Raw genomic sequence first — 15,367 nt, forward strand, 5'->3', positions numbered from 1 at the left:
GGGACCCCACAGCAGTACCCAGGCAAGGATGGCATGGGAATTTCCTGGGAAGTTCAAACTTATGGTGAACAATGAACCCAGTACTGGGAATCATCCAATTCTCCAATTTAAGTTGGAGACATCAGATGGTTCCAACTCTCTTAGCAGAATAGTTACCATGGAACAGTTAGAAGAATTAAAACCATGTCCTATTCCTGGATAACTATGGCTGGGATTTTCCAGCACCATTGTGGTGGGACCTGCCGCAGGAGATTAGGCAGCCTGGCCAAAAGTCCATTGAATTTCACAGGAGCTGGATGTTCCCAGCAGCAGGCAGGGCCAGGAAATCCTGCCCTCCAGTAGTGACCACCCCCAACACCACCACCGGAACTCCCGACTACACAAACCATCCACTGAACTACCCCAACTAGCCCCATGGTTACCCCCCCACTCCCAACCATCCCCTTTACCCCTGACTACCCGCAACCCCACGATTGCCCCCAACCCCGGACTATGCCTCCACCCACCCAGACTACCTTCCCCACCCCTAATTTCCCTTGACTACCTCCCAATTATCCCACCCACACCCTCATCTAGAATTCTAACTACCCTCTGACCCCCTTGACTAACCCCTGGCTACCTTGAACTGACCATCCGTCCTTTCTGATCCATCCTTTACACCCAACTGACCAACCGATCCCCGCTGACCATTCCTACCCCTACCATCCTAACCCCCCTCCAAACTAACTCCATCATACCCATCCTACCCTCCTCCCATCCTACTCCTTCATCCTAACACCCCCATCCTACTTATTCTACCACCCCCATCCTACCCACCTTACTTCTCCATGCTGCCGCCTCATGTCATCCCATCCTGCCCACGTACACACTCCCTGACTTCTCAAGGGGCTGGGACCATTAAACTTTCTTGCCTCACGGCAGCTAGAGCTGTAAAATGCTGCTGCCTTGCAACAGAAGGCCTTGGGAACCTGCTGTGCTGAACTTTCCTCACCAAGCTCGGGTCAGTAGGTCAGGTGAGAAATGTGCAATTCCCGACCAAGATTGTTCTAAGTTATAAAGTTTGTTCAATGAAGTATGAGTGGGAATTATTATGGAGCCCAAAGAATAGAGCATTTGTAAAGATAGTTGGTGGGTAGCCGAGGGGTAGTTTGAGGGTCAGGAGGCTTGAACTTCAGCAAGCTTTGTTTCAAGTTCTCTTTAAATTTGCGATATCGTTTGATGATATGAAATGACATCAAAGTTCTTAATAATGTTCAGTGCAGGAGACGCTATAAATTCCTCTGACTCACTGCCCAAGACAGCTTCTTCGGGGTAAGCTTTAGGAGGCAAACAAGGTATGACAATTTTTAGAAATACTGTAATGGAAGTCGAAGAGAATGGGGAAAGATTGTAACTGCCCCTGCCTGGAAGAAAGAGGGGTCAGGATTTAATACAGGTGCTGGTGGCGTTGAGAGCGACATGGAAAGCTGGGGGCAAACTCCCCACCCCAATCATTTCCATGCCCATCAGGCACTGCCCGACGTGAAGCCCCCATTGCTTTAAGGGTAGAGAATCTGCCTCCAAACTCTGCCAGCTAATCCGAGAGCTGACAGCCCTTCAGTCGCAGCAGCCGCTTTGGGAATGGTGGCCATTTCTGGGACTGTACCCAGCTGGAAGTAAGCAAGTTGGAGCGGGGCCTGGAACCCAGGCAAGTGGTGCCTGGCTCATCAGAACCAGTAAGGCAGACGGGAATGTTTCAGATGAGGTGGGGGGGGGGGGGGGGGGGGGGGGGCAACAAGAGGTCACCTCCTACCCCTCCCGCACTCCCACCTCCAATCCCCAACTAAATCTTTACTGGGTGATCTGCCGACATGGTGAAATCTCCACCTCCTGCTACTAAAATGCCAGCACCGGTGGAAACCGGCCTATAATGACCCCTCGGTGGGAAGGCCATCCTCAACCTTCCCCACTCCTGAGTGATTTGGGTGGAGGTGGGGAAGGTGACGGGGCACAATCCACCACCCAGCCCCAACAACCAGAACAGATTATCCACTCATTTATCTCATTGCTGTTTATATGAGCTACATACCACTGTGGGCAATGTGGCTGTTGTGCTTCCTACAATACAACAGGGATTACACTTTTGAAATACTTGCTTAGCCATAAAGTGCTTTGGGACACCCTAAGGTTGTGAAAGGTGCTCTATAAATGTAAATTCTTTCTTTTGCAATGAAATGGAGATGGGGGATACCCAATGCGTTCCTTCCATTACGATCAATCATAAAATGCAACACAAGTGCAAAATCTTAAAATTGGAGAACATCCTCTTGGGAGTGAAATCAAGGTATTTGAAAGATAAAAAGCTTCAACACCATTGACATAGTTTTTTCAGTTGGGAATGAAATCAGAGCAAACGACAGGTGGAGACAGAGAAACAGTTTTCTCAGGCGGGCGAATCAGAGCATGTAAAGTCAGGGGTGGGATTCTCCGACCCCCCGCCGGATGCCGAATTCTCTGGCGCCGGGGATTTGGCAGGGGCGGGAATCGCGCCGCGCCGGTCGGCGGCCGCTGGCAGCGCACCCCCCGGCGATTCTCCGGCTCGCGGTGGGCCGAGTGGCCGCCCCTTCCCCGCCAGCTGGCGTGGCGCAAACCACTCTGGGGCCGGCCGAGCTCCTGAAGGTCCGGAGGATTCCGCACCTTTGGGGCGGCCCAACGCCGGAGTAGTTCACGCCACTCCTTCCCCCCGGAGTTGCCCACCCCGCCGATTACGGCAGAATCCCGCAGAATCCCGTCCCAGATCTTTCCGAAATGAAGTCAGGTTGCACCTTTTCACATAAAGGTTAGTGAAAACCTTAAAATACAGCAGACGGGGGAAATTTTTCAATTGATAGAATTTTGCAGGGTCAGGTCATCAACGAACATGGTGGGCAAATGGTCATCATATAATTGAATGGTGGAACAGGCTTGAGGGGCTGAATGGTATACTCCTGTTCAGTTTTTTTAGAAATTGTGCGGCCAAGAAAAGTGGTTTCAGTGTAACATTTTTATAAGCTTGTGTCATACTATTCATAATAGCATAACACGTAATTCAACATAATTGGCAACAATGAATAAATCCTCAGTTTTAATCTATCCAGTAACACTTCGGAGCCTTTTCTTAGACTTAACTGCAGGGACCAAGGAGATTTCCTCAGTGCACAACAAGGTAATTTTCCACATTTGACCTGGTAGGAAGCCTTACCTCTTGGGAATGATGACTGGGTCTTCGGATGTGATTTTCCCTTCGCTCCTTGTGAATCAAATTCTTCGCCTCGGCATGCTTTTGTGTGGGGCCGTTAACATTCAAACATTTATTGCCTGGAATAAAGGGATAAACATTTCCATTTCCTGATACATGTTTAAACAAAATCAAAGGGGGACAAAAAAAGACGACTTTGTTCATAATCGACTATTCCAAAACAGGAAACAAGACAGAAATTCCTTTGAATAAGAGAGTACGGCACAAACAAATCTTCAGCAAGTACACAATGGGGGTCGAAGGAAGCAGAAGGCATATGAGAATTCTGAACAAGAGACGTTTCCAAAGGAATTCCAGTGGATTGGGAGAACATCCATGTTGCAAGCTCCCTTGCATTTAGAACAGGCTGTTATGGTGATATGCCTATGGGCTATATCATAGTTGGATGGTGTGAGACCTCCAACCAGCAGGTGGCGGTACAGACACACCATGCAGTCTCCAGACCAAGGTCATGTGACCTGTGACCCGGATATAAAGAGAGGTTTATCCGGCCATCTTCAGGAGAACAAGGAGCGGGTAATAAGACGTACATTTAATTGGTCATTCCCAATTTCCAGGGAAGTAGCAAGAATCCATGATAACATGCTCTATATCCTACCACGAGACATAATAAAAGGATCCTGGTTTGGACATCAAAGTGTTTGCTGAGTTACTTCATAAAGTACAAGGGACCAAACGTAACAGCTGTCAGGGTGAACAGGGAGGTTTAAGTGACATGTTTGGAGGAAAGGGAGAGAAATACAGCAGTAGCTGTAGTTGCAGATGAATTAGGGCTGTCAACGATGGACGCCTCATCACATGGTTTTACTCCTTTAACTAATGCCCTGCTCGCCACAATTCCACCATTGCTCAGATGACATGTCTATTCTCCACCTCCACACACGCAGTTGCGGAGCTAACAGAATCATCCTTATCTGATTGGATGATTCTTGTCTGTCATTCAAAGTACTGTTCTCCCCCCACCCCACCCACTCCCCATGCCCCTATATGTCTTCTCCACAGAATCACTACAGTGTAGAAGGAGGCCATTCAGTCCATCAAGTCTGCACTGACGTTCTGAAAGAGCACCCTACCCAGGCCTACTCCCCCACCCTATCTCCGCAACCCCGTAATCCAACCTACAAATCTTTGGACACTAAAGGGCAATCTTTCATGGCCAATCCGCCTAACCTGCATATCTTTGGACCGTGGGAAGAAACCAGAGCACCCAGAGGAAACCCACGCAGACATGGGGAGAACGTGCAAACTCCACACAGATAGTCACCCAAGGCCGAAATTGAACCCGTGTCCCTGATACTGTGAGGCAGCAGTGCTGCCCAGAGACACGTTGGCACAATGGTTAGCACTGCTGCCTCACAGCATCAGGGACCCACGTTTGCTTACCTTAAATGCGAAAGGGGGATCTGCTTGGTCCTCATAATCTCACTCGAATTAGGTTAATTGGAGGAAAAGGCAATGCATATATCAGGTGCAGGCTTCAGCCAGTTCCTATGTGCTGCCTTCATTTTTATGAGAACAGAAAATCCAACCTCGCACATGTAGGTCGCAGTGAAGGGCAATAGCCACAAAATGCTTGTTTTACTCAGCACTGGATACTCCTGGGAGATGCTACACCAGAATGCTGACAACCTCATGGGCTTTTGGTGTGCTTTTAATGTGATATTACAGCTCAGCTGCAGCAGTGTAGTTTTTCAACTTGGACTGAGCTCTAAGTTAATAACTGACGCTGGGGTCTCAGCCTCAAAAGGAATTTTTCACCCACCATTTCTCTTCCAATATCTGGAACTTCTCTCATTTGCCAGTACCTCCCAGCATATAACACATATGGGCTTTGTATCCTTATTTGCATTGACACAATTGACAAAAATCATCCCTCAAGAAATTATCTTTATACTGCTTGGTTCCTGAGATACGTTTCTTCTTTGTAGGCTGTTAACCAGAGGCTCTGGAGCTTTGTACAGAGCTAACACCAGCACTGTTCTGTCTGCCCTAGACTCTCCTGAGCAGCTCTCTTCCAGCAGATCCTGTTGTGTGATCCTGTCCAGTAGGTAGACTGCCCATTTGAGTCTCTGGCCATCTGTTACTTTTAAGAAAACGATCCATCTTCACAGTGCTCTTGTTTGCAGCTGGATAATGGAACAACTCTGTTCAGTGATTTGGTACCTAAACTCGAACATGGAGGGCGCTTGACATCAACTGTACATGCAGAGTGTGCACTCTGCACTCTGCTGCTGCTTCTGGCCAAATGACTCCACACAGCCTAATTTATTTTAATTTAAAATGCAGCATCGGCTGCCATTCTCAATGTAAAAGCTGGCCGTGGCCGTTGGGCGCTTCTCCCACAACAGGACCACCGCGGGAATGGCGCAACGGATTGCTCTGCGACCCTCCTGGCACCCGCCCACCCGTAGGTCGCAACCCACACTTTGACAACCCCTGTTCTAGGTTGTTTGCAGCTATATCCAGGAATTTAATAGTTAATTCCTGGTATCTCCAGGACAATCTGGGAGGGTTGGCTTGTGATTTAACATTTGAGACGTAGCAATAAAGGACTTTGTTTTACACCGGGCCAGGAAATTAAATGAAAAGACAACCTTCCAAAACATTTTATGCAGACTACATGGAACAACCCTGTAATATCCGGTTGTTGCTTGGTATTTACTTTAGCCACTGGACGCAACTTTCAAAGTGAATAACTTCCATTCGAGCGGTCGGAGCTATTAAACGTTTTTGAGATGTTGTCAGCAACTTTTGTTACTGTTCGTAGCTGATGTTAGGGCCTGGTATCTTTAATGAGGGCGAAGAAGCTGCCCAAAAGTTTCCACACACCCACCATGAGAATAGATTGCTTCAGTCCTTTCCCAATAGATCTGCACTCCACTGGCCTGTGGCGGGTGTAATGGTGGGTGGGAGGGGAAAATATCATGGGAGGGAAAAATTCTGTTTTCCATCGCCCTCTATCATGAATCTGCACAGACCCACTTTTTTTTTAAAAAAATAATTTTTATTGAAAGAATTTTTTACATGAAGATATTTACCCCAACTAACTATAGAGTATTACAAAATATTCCCTCTTAACAAATATCCCCCCCGCCCGAACTTGCGCGCGCGTTGTCCCTCCCCCCCTCCCCCCCCCCCCAAAAACAAACAAAGCAACAATCAACATCAAACATGAACAGCGAGCAAATTTGCCCGCATTTCAACCGTAAATAACCCACCACAACCGTTGTTGCCACCCCCCCCCCTCCCCCCCGGGTTGCTGCTGCTGCGACCTCTGTACCCTATCTCTGAGCCAATAAGTCGAGGAAAGGCTGCCACCGCCTGAAGAACCCTTGTACCGACCCTCTCAGGGCGAATCTGACCCTTTCCAACTGAATAAAGCTTGCCATGTCATTAATCCAAGTTTCCACGCTTGGAGGCCTCGCGTCCTTCCACTGTATTAGTATCCTTCTTCGAGCAACTAGGGATGCAAAGGCCAGTACTCCGGCCTCTCTCGCCTCCTGTACCCCCGGCTCCACCCCAACCCCAAAGATCGCAAGTCCCCATCCTGGTTTGACCCTGGATCCCACCACCCTCGACACCGTCCTTGCCACCCCCTTCCAGAACTTTTCCAGTGCCGGACATGCCCAAAACATATGGACATGGTTCGCTGGACTTCCCGAACACCTGACACATCTATCCTCACCCCCAAAGAACCGACTCATCCTTGTCCCCGTCATATGGGCTCTATGTAGCACCTTAAATTGAATGAGGCTAAGCCTCGCACACGAGGAGGAAGAATTAACCCTCTCCAGGGCATCAGCCCATGTCCCATCCTCTATCTGTTCTCCCAGCTCCCCCTCCCACTTGGCTTTCAGCTCCTCTACTGATGCCTCCTCCGCCTCCTGCATTACTTTGTAGATGTCCGATATCCTCCCCCCTCCGACCCAGACCCCCGAGAGCACCCTATCACTCGCCCCCCTACTGGGGAGCAAGGGAAACCCTTCCACCTGGCGTCTAGCAAATGCCTTCACCTGCAAATGTCTAAACATGTTTCCCGGGGGGAGCCCGAATTTCTCCTCCAGCTCTCTCAGGCTCGCAAACCTCCCATCTACAAACAGATCCTTCAGCTGCCTGATGCCCACCCTGTGCCAGCTCTGAAATCCCCCGTCCATGTTCCCCGGGATGAATCTATGGTTCCCTCTTAACGGTGCCTCCATCAGACCTCCCACTTCCCCCCTGTGTCGCCTCCACTGCCCCCAGATCTTGAGGGTGGCCGCCACCACCGGGCTCGTGGTGTACCTCGTGGGAGGGAGCGGCCATGGCGCCGTTACTAGGGCCCCCAGGCTTATGTTGCCACAGGACGCCCTCTCCATTCGTTTCCAAGCTGCCCCCTCCCCTTCCATCATCCACTTGCGCACCATCGAGACATTTGCCGCCCAGTAATACCCCGAAAGATTGGGTAATGCCAGCCCTCCACTATCCCTACTCCGCTCCAAGAAGACCCTCCTCACCCTTGGGGTGCCGTGCGTCCACACGTAGCTCATGATGCTACTCGTCACCTTTTTGAAGAAGGCCCTAGGGAGGAAGATGGGCAAGCACTGAAATAAAAACAAAAACCTCGGGAGGACCGTCATTTTAACGGACTGCACTCTGCCCGCCAGCGACAGCGGCACCATGTCCCACCTTTTAAATTCCTCCTCCATCTGTTCCACCAGCCTGGAGAAGTTCAGCTTGTGGAGAGTCCCCCAGTTCCTTGCCACCTGCACCCCTAAATATCTAAAACTCTTTCCTGCTCTCTTAAACGGGAGTCTCCCGATTCCCTCTTCCTGGTCCCCTGGGTGTATCACAAATACCTCACTCTTGCCCAAGTTTAGCTTGTACCCCGAAAAGTCCCCAAATTCTGCTAGCAGTTCCATCACCTCCGGCATTCCCCCTTCTGGGTCTGCCACGTATAGCAGCAGGTCGTCCGCGTATAGCGATACCCGGTGCTCCTCCCCGCCCCTTGTCAGCCCTCTCCACCCCCCTGAGCCCCTCAGTGCCATCGCCAACGGTTCAATTGCCAGTGCGAAGAGCAGGGGGGACAAGGGGCACCCCTGTTTGGTCCCCCGGTGGAGCCCAAAATACTCCGATCTCCTACCATTCGTCACTACACTTGCCGTCGGGGCCGAATAGAGCAGCTTCACCCATTTAATAAATCCTTCCCCAAATCCAAACCGTTCCAGCGTCTCCCACAGGTACTTCCACTCCACCCTATCAAATGCTTTCTCCGCGTCCAATGCCACCACTATCTCCGCCTCACCCTCCACTGCCGGCATCATGATGACGTTTAGCAGTCTCCGCACGTTCGTATTAAGCTGCCGCCCTTTCACAAAACCCGTCTGGTCCTCGTGTATCACCCCTGGCACACAATCCTCTATCCTGGTAGCCAGGATCTTTGCCAGCAACTTGGCGTCCACGTTCAGGAGCGAGATAGGCCTATATGACCCACACTGCACGGGGTCCTTGTCCCGCTTCAAGATCAGAGAGATCAGTGCCTGCGACATTGTCGGGGGCAGAGCCCCCCCCTCCCATGCCTCGTTGAAGGCTCGTACCAGCACAGGGCCCACCAAATCCGCATATTTTTTGTAAAATTCCACCGGGAACCCGTCTGGCCCCGGCGCCTTCCCCGTCTGCATATGCCCAATCCCCTTAACTAGCTCCTCTAACCCTATCGGCGCCCCCAGCCCCTCTACCAGCTCCTCTTGGACCTTGGGGAACCTCAATTTGTTCAAGAAGCCCTCCATCCCCCCTCCCCTCGTCGGCGGCTCTGACCGATACAGCTCCTTATAGAAGTCTCTGAAGACCCCATTTACTTCTGGCCCCTTCTGCACTACGTTCCCACCCCTCTCCCTCACTCCCCCAATTTCTCTAGCCGCATCCTGCTTGCGGAGCTGATGCGCCAACAGCCTACTCGCCTTCTCCCCGTATTCATAAATCGCACCCTGCGCCCTTCTCCACTGTGTCTCTGCCTTTCTGGTGGTCAACAGGTCGAACTTAGCCTGCAAACTGCGCCGTTCCCCCAACAGCCCCTCCTCTGGTGCCTCCGCATATCTCCTCTCCACGTCCAAAAGCTCACCCACCAGCCTCTCCCTCTCCTGCCTCTCCCTCCTTTCCCTATGTGCCCGTATGGAGATCAGCTCCCCCCGGATCACCGCCTTCAGGGCCTCCCAGACCATCCCCACCTGCACCTCCCCCATGTCATTAGTGTCCAGATATCTTTCAATGCTCTTCCGGACCCTCTTACACACCTCCTCATCCGCCAGCAACCCCACATCCAGGCGCCACAGCGGACGCTGGTCTCGCGCCTTCCCCATTTCCAAATCTACCCAGTGTGGCGCATGGTCTGAGACCGCTATGGCCGAGTACTCCACTTCCCGTACTTTCGGGATCAGTCCCCTGCTCAATACAAAAAAGTCAATTCTAGAATAGACTCTGTGGACATGGGAGAAAAAGGAATACTCCCTCGCCCTCGGCCTCCCAAACCTCCAGGGATCTACCCCTCCCATCTGCTCCATAAACCCCTTTAACACTTCTGCCGCTGCCGGCCTCCTACTCGTCCTCGAACTCGATCTGTCCAGCACGGGATCCAGCACTGTGTTGAAGTCCCCCCCCATGATCAGGCCCCCTGCCTCCAGGTCCGGAATGAGGCCCAGTAGGCGCCTCATGAAGCCAGCGTCGTCCCAATTCGGGGCATGCACATTAACCATCACCACTTTCTCCCCCTGTAGCCTACCCTTCACCATGACATATCTACCCTCTTTATCCGCCACCACCTCCGCCGCCACGAACGACACCCTCTTCCCTACCAGGATCGCCACCCCCCGGTTCTTTGCGTCCAGTCCTGAGTGGAACACCTGTCCCACCCACCCCCTTCTCAGGCGGACCTGGTCCGCCACCTTCAAATGGGTCTCTTGTAGCATTGCTACATCCGCCTTCAGTCCCTTCAAATGCGAGATTACTCTCGTTCTCTTGACCGGCCCATTCAGCCCCCTCACATTCCAAGTGATCAGCCGGGTCGAAGGGCAGCCCGCCCCTCTCCCCTGCCGACTAGCCATATCCTGTCACCTGCTCGCCCCGAGTCAGCCCTCCCCTACTGACCCGCTCCCCATGGCGATGGCGCCCTCCCCCCACCCCTCCGGCCCTCAACTTCTCCTCCCTGGCCTTTTCAGCAGCAACCCGGTAGCCCCTCCCTTCCCCCCTCCCCCCACCCCCCTCCCCCCCCAGGCTAGGACCCTTCCTAGCCGCGATGCACCCTCCATAGTACTTCCGTAAGTCAGCTGGTTTACGCTGACCCGGCTGCCCCTGCCACATTCCGACTCCTCCCGGCATGGGGGACATCCCCCCCCTTACCACCCCTCCTTGACCCCGCTCCAGCGCGGGAAAGGGAGCCATTGCTGACCACGCCCCTTCCTCCCACCCTCCTCCCTCCTCTGCCCCGTGCGCGGGAAACCAGAGGAAAGCCCGCGCTTTCGCCCTGCCACTCCCCACCCCTCCATCCTCAGCTCCACCCCCGTCCCCGATCCCACACCGACAACAAGAAAACCCCCACAAGAAACACATACCCCCGGCACTCCCCCCCACCCCGCCCCCCCCCACATAACATTATAAATAACAGAAAAAAGAAAAAAAACTGGTAGAGAGAAAAAAAAGGGTCCAAAAATACAGCCAAGTGAAAATCCAACCAAAAGAAAGCCACGTGTCCAGCTTAAAGTACCAGAGCGGCAACGACCGCCAAGTATCCCCTGGTTCTAGTTCGAGTCCAGCTTTTCTTCCTGGACAAAGGCCCACGCCTCCTCCGGGGACTCGAAATAGTGGTGCTGGTCCTTATAGGTCACCCACAAGCGCGCTGGCTGCAGCATCCCGAATCTGATTCTCTTGGCATGCAGCACCGCCTTCGTTCGGTTGAACCGGGCCCGCCGCTTTGCCACCTCTGCACTCCAGTCCTGGTAGATCCTCACCGTCGAGTTCTCCCATTTGCTGCTCCTTTCTCTCTTGGCCCACCTCAGCACCCTCTCCCGGTCACTGAATCGCTGGAACCGAACCAGCACCGCCCTCGGGGGTTCGTTTGCTCTTGGCTTCCTGGCCATTACTCTGTAGGCCTCCTCCAGTTCCAGGGGCGAAGGGACGGCCCCTGCCCCCATCAGTGAGCCCAGCATTTCTGCCACATACCTCGGGAGGTCCGACCCCTCCAGCCCTTCTGCCAGGCCCAGGATCCTCAGGTTTTTCCGCCTCATGCGGGTATCCATCTCCTCCAGTCGGTTTTGCCATTTCAGGTGGAGTGCCTCGTGCACCTCCACCTTTCCCACGAGGACCGTGGCCTCCTCCTCCCTCACAGCCATCTCCTGCTGCAGCTCCCGAATTGACGCCTCTTGGGTCGCCTGGGCTCCCATCAGCCTGGTGGTCGTCGCGTTCATCGACTCCAGCAGCTCCACTTTCAGCTCCGTGAAGAAGCGCAGGAGAACGGCCTGCTGCTCCTCCGCCCATTTCCTCCAGTCCTCGGGTGCGCCGCCGGCCGCCATTTTGGGTTTCTTCCCCCGCTTTTTTCGGGGAGCTGCTGCCGCTTTTTTTCCTACCCCACTCCGGGTGACAACCATAAAATTTGCAGGGTTCTCCTCTGGGAACCTTCCCCCACCGGGAATCGTCATTCCAGCGCCGTTAGGGGCCCTCCAATCGGCCCGAAAACACCTTCCTCGCAGGAGCAGCCAAACGTGCGACTTAGCTGGTCATAGCCGCAACCGGAAGTCCACAGACCCACTTTAAGCCCTCACTTCCACCCTATTCCCGTAACCCGATAACCCCATCTAACCTTTTTGGCCACTAAGGGCAAATTATCATGGCCAATCCACCTAACCTGCACGTCTTTGGGCTGTGAAGCCACAGTGCTATCCACTTGTGCTTCCCTGCTGCCAATTTTTTGTAAAGAGACAGGCCTTTGCTTCAATGTTCCTGTGTGCGTCTGGGCGAGTCGTCATTCCCCCCCCCCCCCCCCCCCCCCCCCCAATCCATCTACCCTGCACATCTTTGGGTTAAGGGGGTGAGACCCACGCAGACACGGGGAGAATGTGCCAACTCCACACAGACAGTAACCCAGGGCCGGGTACAAACCCAGGTCTTTGGCGCCGTGAGGCAGCAGTGCTAACCACTGCACCACTGTGCCGCCTCTTAATTACTATTAAGCTATTTTGCTGGTAGGGACAGCTGGTTTTCAAACAGTCGTGCCAGATTGGCTTCAGCAGTGACAGGATGTGGAATTTTACGCTCGTTGAAGAGACCAGAGAGGTCACTCTCAATCTTGCTGTTTGACTTGAACAGTTTTTCATTGAAGAGCCCCGTCAGCTTCTCTTCAATAATCCTGGATATTACTGCCTTGTGATTAGGTTGCTGATTATTCAACGTTGTCTTTTCTCCTTCAAGGGAATGCAAGATGTGAGCGTGAGGGCGGGTATTGTCAATTCTCCCGTTTAGCAAAATCTTGTTCAGTCAAGCATGTGAAATGCAATCTGTGCACAGTGTCCGATAATCCTTGTGGTTGCGGAAGGCGAGTGTTTTGTTTAGTCACCTCCTATTTTGTTTATAAGAAGGTTGAGTGGAGCTGGAGTGGGTTGAAGGGTGGTCAGTTAGGCTCGGTAGGGTTAGTTCAGTCCTCACTATGATTGAGGATAGCCGCCGAGTTAAAACTAATCCACGTCAGGCTTTTTTTTGGATTTATATTGTTTATAAATTTGGAGGTATTTGAATTTAAGAATTACATGCCTTTAATCTTTGATGGTCTGGGCAGATTTTGCATCCTGGGGAGGACTGGGTTCCTTCTGACTCTTCTCTTGAGGGGTGAGCCTTCCTTCATTTGGGTCTCTCTCTGTGGCCTTCTTTTGAGCTATTAGAACAGGAAGATTTAATATTGGGGCACGATGTTCTTGGGTTGCTGAGGATAGGTATTGCTCAGGATATCCATGCTATGATCGCAGTCATTCTGGGTCATTTCAGGGGACTGTCCCTTGGGGGGGGGGGGGGCTTCTTTCTTTCTCTCTTCATCCGGGTGAACAGTTTTCTGTTCCTAATCCTGGTCTAGTCTGTTGGTCTGAGATAGGCTCCCCTGGTTGTACTAGGCAGGAGTGATTTGGCACTCCCTCCCAGGATGCCCAAATGGTAGAGGCCTTGACAGTCCTACTTCTTGGATTTGGGTCCCTCCCTGACTGTGTCTGGAGTGATCATCCTTTTCTTCTTGGTATTAGTGGGGACAATGTCCTCAAGGGGCTGGGAGAGGTATGGGTTTGGCTTGGGGGAAGGGTATAGGAGTGTGCTAAAGGGCCTGGAGGTCTGGTTTCCTGTGTGTCTGGATGTGCTGGGCTAGGCCAGATCCTGCGCTGTGGCTAGTATCCTGTTGCTTCTGGAGGCTTGAGGTATCCCATTTCGGGGGTACTTGTTGGGGGCATCCTGAGGATTTTCTTTTTTGGTGCACGGGGGCCTGGGAATGAGCTGCATTCTCTGCCAGATATCCTGGTGTTCCCCTGGGGGGCGGGACACCATTTTGTTTGATTGAGCAAGCTATTCTCTTCACGTCTTTGTTGGTGTTTGCTTGGCATGCGGCAGGGTAATACGGAGCCTGGGTTGGATCCTGATCCCTTGTTATCCTGTGGCTCTGGTGGTTCTCGCCTTTCCTTCCTGTTTCTTTTTCGTCCTTTCTTGGGAGGCACTGAAGGTTCGATCATAATCCAGACATGAGGCTGCTGGTCCTCTCTGCATAATAGTATGGATTGATGTTGCTAGTCCATAAAGTTTTGGGTTAAGTTGCATTATGTGGTGTATATGTAACTCCCCTTAGACCTGGGGTTTTTGCATATTTTCTTTATTACTATAACGGTGGGTGTGAAGAATCTGTGCTTGACTACTAATGATGGATCTGGTATCTGATGAGAAGAGGCTTTGGTGGGTCGTTGGTGCCTTTGATGCTGCTGGAGATGGGGGAGATGTACACTCGTGCATACGTCTTATGATGAGATTGTGGCAATATTGTCGTGCCATTTCCCACCTAAACCTTTGGATATTGCCGAGAGTTCCAGGTTCCATAAATGTAACCAACAAGAAGGTGAATCAATCACACAATTCGTAGCTATTTTGAAGAAATTAGCTGAATACTGTGAATTTGCTGATCTCTTGAGCGATACCATTAGAGACTGTGCCACAGGCCCAGTCCTGGTCCCCCCTGCCATACTGCACGCTCGACATACTGGGTGAGAGCCTTGATCTGTGGCATCTGCCACCGGCCTGAATCCTTTCCCTCATATTGTGGGTGATCTTGGCTTACATGAGGACAGGCGGAGAGAGTGTGATCAGGAAGTATGCTAAGGTAGATGATAAGGAATGTCTGCCATGTGCGGGTGCTAAGTGCATCCGTGTATGGGATGAGAAAGCGGGATAAGGCAATTGAGTTTGATGATCAGCCATGAACATAATGAATGGCAAAGCAGGCTCGAAGGACCGATTGCCTCTTCCTGCTCCTATTTTCTATGTTTCTATGTAGGACGCAAACTGCACAGTATGTGAGGGCAGGTGGAGATGTCAGGGGTGTGTGGGAGAGTGAGTGGTGACATCCCCTATGCTGGTAATATGTGAGATCTCTGTGGACTGTCATCCTGTGAATGTGTGAGGGGCTTGTGAGATTGTGGGCTAAGCGGAAGAGATCATTCCTGGAAGTCAAACCTGGCATTCCTGGCATCTTCGGTCTGCGCGTATTCAGGACCCTGACCTTCCTGTTGCTTGCCGTTTTAACAAAAGACCCTGCTCCCATGCCCACATGTCTGTCCTTGGCCTGCTGCAATGTTCCAGTGAAGCACAACTCAAACTGGAGGAACAACATCTCATCTTCCGGTTAGGCACGCTACAGCCTTCCGGCCTGAACATCGAATTCAACAGCTTCAGATGATCAGCTCTACCCCACCTCGACCCATTTGTTTTCATTTCATTTTTACTGTCTTTTACCATTTCTTTCTTAATAAAACAGTATGAATATTTCCCACTTCCTCTGTCTGTTAGCTTTGACAAAGAGTCACTGGACTCGAAACGTTAGCT

The 15,367-nt window shown here is 51.9% G+C and overlaps 1 protein-coding gene across 3 annotated transcripts in view; it reads right to left on the reverse strand.

Moving 5' to 3' along the window:
* The window catches only part of LOC119965862 (neuroligin-1-like), a 232,231-nt gene that overhangs the window by 138,026 nt on the left and 78,838 nt on the right, over window positions 1-15,367 (reverse strand). For 2 of the 3 annotated variants that reach the window (XM_038796796.1, XM_038796794.1), the window contains exon 2: window positions 3,221-3,336. The exons of the other annotated variant lie outside the window; for it this stretch is intronic. The gene's annotated coding sequence lies outside the window, so the exon portion shown is untranslated. The remainder of the gene's footprint in view (window positions 1-3,220; window positions 3,337-15,367) is intronic. 3 annotated transcript variants of the gene reach the window in all.

Source organism: Scyliorhinus canicula, chromosome 5 (assembly GCF_902713615.1).
Source record: "Scyliorhinus canicula chromosome 5, sScyCan1.1, whole genome shotgun sequence".
NCBI classification, from domain to species: domain Eukaryota; kingdom Metazoa; phylum Chordata; class Chondrichthyes; order Carcharhiniformes; family Scyliorhinidae; genus Scyliorhinus; species Scyliorhinus canicula.